Raw genomic sequence first — 9,518 nt, 5'->3', positions numbered from 1 at the left:
AACCAAACTCAGTGCCATCAAGCAGATTCTGATTTCAAGCGAACCCATATGTCAGAGTAGAATTTGTCCCGGTGGGTTTCCAGGACTATAAATCTTCCCAGGAGTAGAAAGCCTCATCTTTTTCCTGCAGAAGGGCTGGTGGTTTCAAACTACTGAACTTGCGGATAGCAGCCCAACAACCTACTACACCAAGCCTCCTCTATTTATGAATTCTTTATATATAACTTGATGGCAATTAGCTCGAGTTTTGTATATAACTAGTAATCCTTTTTCTTTATAACTTCAAATTTCATATTGCACTTAGACAAGATTGTACCACTTTTAGATTAAATTATTATAATTATGTTAAAACTATTGTCTGGTCTTCCAATTGATTGGGATTGTAATTTTCAAAGTAAAGTCAGAGAGCAAGGAACTACTGTCAGAGTTCATTTTTTATATTTAGGGCTTATGACATTTGTAGGTACCAGGAATTAAACCAAAACCAAATTCCCTGCCATCAGATTGATACTGAATCATAGTTGACCCTACAGGATAGGGTAGAACTGCTCTCTTTTGAGTTGCTGAGACTGTAACTGTTTACAGAAGTAGAAGGCTTCGTCCTTCTCTCAAGGAGCTGCTAGTGGTTTTGAACTGCCAGCCTTTCAGATGGCAGCCCAGTGCATAACCACTACACCACCAGGGCTCCAGTTCCAGGAATTAGCAAGACTTTCAGACCCCAGAATTGTCTTCATGCGGTTAATTATAACTAACGAAACATACACGTATGTACTTAAGATAGAACCTACCTCTTAGAGTTGCTGTGTGGATTAAATGAACTTATAAATGCTTATTAATTATACCTGGCGTAGTTAACTATTATTTTATTAATATCATAACCCTATATCGCTATAAGAGCTTAGTAGAGGAAGCATGTATGTATATACGTGTTTGTCTGTAAAGGATTAAATAAGGTATCACAGCGGGAGAAAGACTGGGCTTCCACTCCCATAAGCAGTTACAGTCTCAGAAACCCCTAGGGGGTTGATAGGGGTCAGCATTGACTCAATGTCAGTATGTTTGTTTTGTTTGTTTTTTTTGTTTCAAAAAATTAGGTATTTGGTAGAAGGAAGGCCATTACAGGGAGAGAGAAAGCATTTATAGATCTATTAACAGACATAATACAGAGATGTAAAAAGCAGGTTATGAGCCCAAATGGAAAGACACATCATGTTTGGTGCAGTGGAAGGTCAATGAAAGGGAGGAAAACCATCATGATGGATTGACAACAATGGATTGCAACAATGGCTCAAATATAACAATGATTGTGAGGATAGCACAGGTCCAAGGCTGTGCTTAGGGTTGTTCTGAGTTGGGGCTGACTCTGTAGCACTTAACAACAAGCCCAAATAGATAGTTGAAACATTGGTGCTAAACATTTGAATTTAACTTTATTGTTATTTTTGAGGACAAAGCTCCTTCACCATTCATTCAACGTACTATTTTGGGTTACCTGCTACGAACCTAGGAGACACCCTGGTGGCACTGTCAAGTAAACTTTGGACTGCAAACCTCAAGGGCAGATGTTCAAACTTAGTAGTCTCACCTCTGGTGAAAGACGAGGGCATCTGCTCCCATAAATGGGGTCAGAGTGGGTTGAAGTGCATCCAGTGGCAGTGGAGTTTGTTTTCTTTTGTTTTGTTTTCACAGTTTGGATATGAGCCAGACACTATTGTAGTCACTGAGTATACAGTGGTAAGATTACGATAGATAAGGTCCCTGTTGACCTGGAATTTAGAATCTATTTGAAATAGACAGTAAATAAACAATACATCACCTAAATAGTTACTCATTGTAGTAAGTCATAAAAAAGAAAAGGTTGCTGTCAAATCAGTTCTGACTCAGCAATCCCATGTGTAGAAGTATGTTTTATAACATTTTGAAGGACTGATTTTTTTAAAAATAAAGTTTGCCAGAACTTTCCTCCAAGTTGCCCCTGGGTAGACTCAAACCTCCAACCTTTCACCAGTTGTCAAACATATTAACCCTTTGCACCTCTCAGGAGCTCCATAGTAAGTTGTAGGAAGTAACAACCCGAATAACAATAAAAAAGAAATAGGGACTAACACTAGCTCGGAAGATCAAAGAAGATCTTTCTGAGGTGGTGGTGGGTGTTAGGTGCCATCGAGTTGGTGCCAACTCATAGTGATGCTTTGCAGAACACAACAAAGCACTGCACAGTCCTGGGCCATCCTCACAATTGTTCTTGTTGGAGCCTATTGATGCAACCATTGTGTTGGTTCCTCTTATGGAGGGCCTTCCTCTTTTTCGCTGCTCCTCTACTTTATCAAGCATGATGGCCTTCTCTAAGAACTGGTCTTTCTTGATAACATGTCCAAAGTGTGTGAGATGAAGTCTGCTCACCCTTGTCTCGAAGGAGCATTCGGCCTGTACTTCATCCAAGACAGATTCGTTTGCTCTACTGGCAGACCATGGTACTTTCAATGTTCTTCCCCAGCGCCAAAATTCAAATGTATTCATTCTCTTTTTATCTTCCTTCTTCAATGTCCCAACTTTCACATGCATATGAAGCAATTGAAAATACCATGGCTTGGGTCAGATGCACCTTAGTTCTCAATGAAACCTGTTTGCTTTTCACCACTATAAAGAGGTCTTGTGCTACAGATTTATCTGTCAGTTTATGTGAATATTTATTTATTTGTCTGTCAGTTTGTGTACTGTTGCACCTTGTGTGTTGCTGTGCTGCTGGGAGCTATATCACCCGTATTTCAAATACTAGCGGGCTCGCTCGGAGTGAACAGATTTCAACAGAGCTTCAGACAAAGAACATACTATGAAGAAGGAATAGGCTGTCCACTTCTGAGGAATTAGCCACTGAAAATCTCATGGGCAGAATCTCTCTGAAGAGATGATAAAAGTTGGGATGGTCATACCAGCATGAAAACCACAGGTTAAAAAAGGATAAAAAATTAGAAATTTGCTCAGGGCAGATTCTCAGGAAAGCAGCAGTAGAAAATATCCTTGAATTTGTAAAGTTGATAAAAGAAAGTCATTGATGCTTTGATATTTGACTACTTTATGAAAGGGAAATGTGTTTGTATATGAGTTCCCATTTTTGTGTCATTATAAACATAATGAGTTAATTAAAACAATCAATGGCTCCTGTGAAGTGGTCATTTAGGATGCTCATAAACTTCAGTCACTACGTAGGCTTCCACCTAAACCAGACAGGTTCGGCTTAGTTATCATAATCGCTTATAATAGTTTCTGGTAACATCATATCACCAGGTTACTTTTTGTGTGTTCATGTTGCTGTCAGTAGATTATTAGGGCAAGTGGGTATCCATTATGCCCATTTCATTTACTAGTCTATAAAACTGAGGCAGAACAAGATTTTGGCATTTCCTATGCCTAGAATGTGTATGTGTGTTTTAACACAAGTAATCCTTTATCACTTTTAACTAGCCTTTACAGAATAATTACTGCTTTGGGCTTACAAGGTATGACCATAAAATAATGAGGCTCATTTCTATAGCTACATACAAAAATCAGTCACTGCAGTGATGTCATTTTCTTGCTGTTTTTTGTTTCTGTTTTATTTACTATTTTCCATTGGGGTTTCCTAGGGTGGTATTTGGTGAAAGTCCGTGGTATTTGGTGAAACTGAACATAAAGTACTACATTTTATTCCAGGCATAATAATACACATTAAAAAGATTAGTTAAGGGTGACAAAAACAGAAACATGGGTGAAGGGAGACAGCAGATGGTGTAAGATATGAAAATAATAATAATTTATAATTTATCAAGGGTTCATGAGGGTGGGATGGTGGGGGAGGGATGAAAAAAACGAGGAGCTGATACCAAGGGCTCAAGTAGAAAGAAAATGTTATGGAAAGGATGATGGCAACATATGTACAAATGTGCTTGACACAATGGATGTATGGATTGTTATAAGAGCTGTAACACCCCCCAATAAAATGATTTATTTATTTTAAAAAGATTAGTTAAAAGAGCTTGAAAGGCAGTAAAAGTGGTGCTCTTGTTTTCCAGGTGGCTATAGGCTAGATTGATTTATGAAGAATGAATAAATAAATAATGCACAGCATGGTTAAATGCATTTGAGTTAGTGTAGTCTATAAATTAGAAGAAATCTAAACATGGGATCTGTAACAAAATGGAGGGGAAGGAAAAGAGGAAAAGGGTATGAAGGTGAAGAACAAAAAACGAGTCAGTTCTCATAGTCTATCTCACTTGATTGCCTCAGAAGTCTGGAACTCATAGTCCACAGTTCATTTGTTCATTCATTCAATAGCCATAGAGCATAGCATACGTTTTAGTAATATTCTTCTATTCCTTTATTTCCCTCATTTCCTTGTCTTTCTACCTAGAATGGCTTTCTGCTCCCTAATTGTGGAATTAGGAGACATTCCTGGCAGACAGAGCAGCACAGGTAAAGGCACGGCAGCATGAGACAGCCTTTTACTTTCAAGATATGTTGAGTCAGCTTGTTCCAAGTGAAAGACTCTTGAGGTGCAGGAGGAAGAATGTCAGAAACCAGGATGGAAGATCTAGGTAGACATTTAGGTGGGGTCCAGATTGTATATACTTTTGGACCTTGTCATGTAGCCAAAACACCAAAATCCACTACCATCTAATTAGCTCTCAGTTATATGGAGGACCTCATGCTTGGTAAAGTGTTAGGGCAGTTAGGGCAAAGGAAGGCGCTCAACAGGATGGATCGACACTATAGCTGTAACAGTGGGCTCAGGCAGAGGAAAATTGTAAGGATGGTACAGGAGTGGGAACTATTTTTCTGCCAAAGGCCATTTGGATATTTATAACATCATCCTTGCGCCATCAGTATGGCTAATCAAACATTTAATTAGCTCAACCCTAATGTGATAGTTGGAACTGCTCCTTTTTGGTGAGGTGTGTAATATTAGCTGATATTGATTTCTTGGACGCTATATAGCCTATGACTTTCCCCACCTCTGGAATAGGATGGAGTAGAACTGCTTCTTCATAGGGATTATTGTTGTTGTTAGGTGCCATTGAGTTGGTTATGACTCATAGAGGGCCTGTGGACAACAGAACAAAACACGGTCCTGTGCCATTTTCACAATTGTTCTTATGTTAGAGCCCACTGTTGAAGCTACTGTGTCAATCCATCTTGTTGAGGGTCATTCTTCTTTTATACTGGCCCTCTGCTTTGCCAATCATGATGTCCTTTTCCAGGGACTGGCCTCTCTTGACAACATGTCCAAAGAGTGAGACAAAGCCTCACTATCCTTGCCTCTAATGAGTTATCTGACTGTACTTCTTCAAAGACAGGTTTGTTTGCTGTTTGGGCAGTCTATGATACTTTCAAAAGTGGGTATTCTTTACCCATGCAATTTAAATACATCAATTGTCCTCCAGACTTCCAAATTCAGTGTCCAACTTTCATATGAGGCCATAGAAAATATCATGACTTGGGTCAGGTTTACCTTAGTCCTCAAAGTAATATCCTTGCTTTTCAATACTTTAAAGCAGTGGTTCTCAAACTCCTAATGCCACGACCCTTTCATACAGTTCTTCATGTTGTGGTGACCGCCAACCATAAATTATTTTCGTTGCTACTTCATAACTGTAATTTTGCTACTGTTATGAATGGGGCGACCCTTGTGAAAGGGTCGTTTGACCCCCAATGTGGTCACGATCCAAAGGTTGAGAACTGCTGCTTTGAAGAGATCTTATACTGATTTACCCAGTGCAGTACATCATTTGATCTCTTGACTCCTGCTGCCATGAGCATTGATTGTAGATCCAAGCAAGATGAAATCCTTGACAATGTCAGTGTTTTCTCCATTTATCATGATGTTATCATGTGACACAGGGGTTAAAATGCTTGGGCGCTAACCATATTGGTCCAGTTGTGAGGATTTTGATATTGTTTACATTGAGTTGTAATCCATACTGAAGACTTAATCCTTAATCTTCATCGGCAAGTGCTTCAAGTCCTCCTCACTTTCAGCAAGCAGGGTTGTTTTATCTACTTATTGCAGATTGCTAAAAACCCTTCTCCCGATCCCAATGCTACATTCTTTTTCATATAATCTAGCTCCTCATTATTTGTTCAGCATACAAATTGAAATAGGGATTGTGACTTTTATAACTCTTTACAGAAACAAACTGCCTTACCGTTCTCCCACAGAGCAGCTGGTGGGTGCAAACCTCTGACCTTTTGGTTAGGAGCTTAATCTAATGCACCACCAGGGTTCCTTTTCCATAGCCAAAGAGCAAGCAAATGCTTTAAAAGCAGAGGAATAATATGATGAAATTTGTGTTTTAGAGAGAATATGTGACAATGTGGGGAATGACTTTTAAGAGCAGGAATAGTTGGGATACTGGAAGACCAATTAAACTTACTTTAAAAAAATCAGACAGAAGATGAAAAGGACAGAATTGAGACAATGAGAATGGAGAAGGAATAGTAAGTTTGTGAGAAATTTCAGAGGTGAAATTGATAGAACCCATTAGATACTGAGAAAAGAACAAAGTCGTGGATGAATTCAAAGTTTTAATATGTGTTCTCCCTTGTTGTTGTTAGCTGCTGTGTAGTCAGCTTCGAATCATGGCAGCTTTATGCACAACAGAAGAAAGCATTGCCTTGCCAGGTCTCAACATAACCTTTCCGTATCGAGAGAGAGGGGAAAAAATCTTTGCTGTCAAATGGGATAGAACGAAACACATAAAGTCTATTAATTGTCAAACAGTCCTGTTTGTTCTGCCACAATGTCAAAATATAGTTTTCCTCCAGATAAAACCAGAAAACAACTCAGGGACTCCAGCTCATGGCAAAATCTACTCTTATCACTTCAGTTATGCTTCCCTCAAAATGTATACATTGAAAACCTGTGGGTGGTGTGGTGAAGGCAAGGAAAAAGTACGTTAGAATCAATTGTCTTCATAATTTTAAAGTTCTCCCACATACTTAACCGGAGAGAATGACAATTGTGTCTACTCTTCTTTTGGGTTACTTAGAAGAAAATATCTGGCCATATTTTCCCAATTTATAATCTCTAATTATACTAGGCACCCTGGTGACATAGTTACGCACTGGGCTGCTTACTGCAGTCAGTAGTTCTAAACCACCAGCACTCCTGTAAAAAGATACAGTCTTGGACACTCCCTGGGACAGTTCTACTCTGCACTGAAGAGTTGCTAGGATTAAAAATGGACTCCATGGCAGTGAGTTTGGTTTGAGAATTTTACCCTCCATGAACTCTGGTGGCTTAATGGTTATGGATTGACTCTATGGCAGTGAGATTGAGGATTAGCACAGGGGTTCAAGTACTTGACTGAAACCATGAAGTCAGCGGTTTAAACCTACCAGCCACTCCATGAGAGAAAGATGTAGCAGTCTGCTTCCACAAAGATTTGTAGCCTTGGAAACTATGAGGGTAGTGCTACTCTATGGAACCATTTACTAATTTATGTATTTGCATTACTTTTTATTAACGAATGTCCACATTTTTATTCAGATTTACATATTTAGTTTTTACCTCTTGTCCATCCAGAATACCACATTGCATTTTGTTGTCATGTCTCTTGTGCTCTGCTTGCTTGTAATATTTTTCAGTCTTTAGTTGTTTTTCCATGACTTTTATAATTGTCAGGAGCCTTGCTGGCATACTAGCTTATGCATTAAGCTGCTAACCGCAAGTTTATCAGTTCAAAACCACCAGTCATTTTGTGGGAGAAAGATGCGTCTTTCTACTCCCATAGTTACAATCTTGGAAACCCACAGGGGCAGTTCTACTCTGTCATTATGAGTCAGAATTGACTCAACGGTAGTGATTTTTAGTTTCTTTTTGTGCCTTATTTTGGGTGGTCGTGGTGGTGGGTGTTATAATTGTGTGGAGTATTGACCAGTGTTTTGTAGAATGTTCCTTAATTGGGATTTGTCTGATTTTTTTTAATGATTAGCCAGACCTAAACCTATTGCTATCAAGTAGATTATGATTCATAGTGACTCCTATATAGGATTTCCAAGGCGATAAATCTTTATGGGAGCAAATAGCCTTTGCTTTCTCCCACAGAATGGCTGATATGGTTCAGACTGAGGATTTCTAGGAGTAAAAGGAACAATGATATTTATAGTAAAGGAACATGGTATCAACATGACTTATCACTGTGTTAATGTTGATCACCTGCCTTGCCTGAGACAGTAGGTTAACCCAGTGGTTCCCAACCTTGGTTGATCATTGGAATTACCTAGGGATCTGGTGATACTACAGTTCCCAGGGCTCCTCTCATGAGATTCTGATTAATTAGGTTGCAAATAGGACCCAGGGATCTGTATTTTCACCAGATCCCCAGGTGCCTTTAATGATCAAGTTTGGGAACCATTGGGTTAACCATTTGTTAATTTCAAAAACCTGTTGCCCTCTCGTCAGTTCTGACTCATCACAGCCCATATGTGCTGGAGTAGAAATTGGTTCTATAGGATTGTTCAATGGCTGATTTTTCAGAAATAGATTATTAATCCTTTCCTCTGAGATACCTCAAGCTCCCAACCTTTTGATTAGCAGCTGAGCACATTAACCATTTTTATCATCAGGAACTCATATTTGTTAGGTTCCAAAATACTCAAAGCAAACTCACTACCACTGAGCTGATTCCAAATCACAGCAACCCTGTTGGATTCCAAGACTGTAACTCTTTATGGAAGCAAAAAGCGTCATCTTTCTCCCAAGGAGCAGGTGGTTGTCTTGAGCTGCTGACTTTGCAGTGGTTAGCAGCTCAACATATGCCTCCACATGTTTGAATTGGAGTTGGATGCAAGACAAAAGTAAGGGGAGTTTTCTTGGGCTTTCAATACCTTTTATCTTGCAAGAGATATAAAAGATAAAAGGAGAAGTGACCAGTGAAGCAGATCTGATCAGTACCAAGAAGAGCTAGGGAAAGAGGGCATCTTTTGGACTCAGAGACTTCATACTGAAAATCTCAGAGACCCAGTGGAAGATTAATGCAGAGATACATGGAGATCTCCAAGAGACACCGGGTTCACCGATATTTAGGCGCTTCCTCTCAGAGCACACACAGAGAAAGCTTTCTCCTAGAGCTGGCACCATGAATTTGAACTTCATAGTCTCTTTAACTGTAAGAGAATAAATATCTGTTTGTTAAATCATATGTGGTAGTTACATAATCTGGTGTCAATTTGGGACTCGAGAGGATTAAGAATGAAGGGGTGCAGCCTAGTCTGTCAATCGGGCATAGCCAATTGAGGCCTCTGTGTGGGCATGTCCTTCTCCGGAGAATTTTGGGAACTACTGGATTTTCCTCCTTGGAGGCAGGAGAAACACTCTCCTGCTCACTCCCTTGGAGGTGCTCTACTGACAAGACACATGGCACTATACTGATAGATCCTGTGTCCTGGGAACTAGAGGAGCCACGTAGAAAGCCCTGCCCCTACCGAGATGTCTCTACCACCACTGGAGCCACAGACTTTGCACCCACTGGCCTATGATT

At 39.7% G+C, this 9,518-nt stretch overlaps 1 protein-coding gene and 1 pseudogene across 1 annotated transcript in view; both read left to right on the top strand.

The window, feature by feature from the left end:
- The window catches only part of CLCN5 (chloride voltage-gated channel 5), a 195,716-nt gene that overhangs the window by 122,204 nt on the left and 63,994 nt on the right, over nt 1-9,518 (top strand). The window lies entirely within an intron of this gene.
- LOC105979572 overlaps nt 4,392-9,518 on the top strand; it is a 9,055-nt pseudogene continuing 3,928 nt past the window's right edge.

Source organism: Echinops telfairi, unplaced genomic scaffold (genome assembly GCF_000313985.2).
Source record: "Echinops telfairi isolate 266 unplaced genomic scaffold, ASM31398v2 ScPeMD7_19;HRSCAF=73, whole genome shotgun sequence".
In the NCBI taxonomy this organism is placed as follows: Eukaryota; Metazoa; Chordata; class Mammalia; order Afrosoricida; family Tenrecidae; genus Echinops; species Echinops telfairi.
This window is presented reverse-complemented; position numbering and strand designations above follow the sequence as displayed.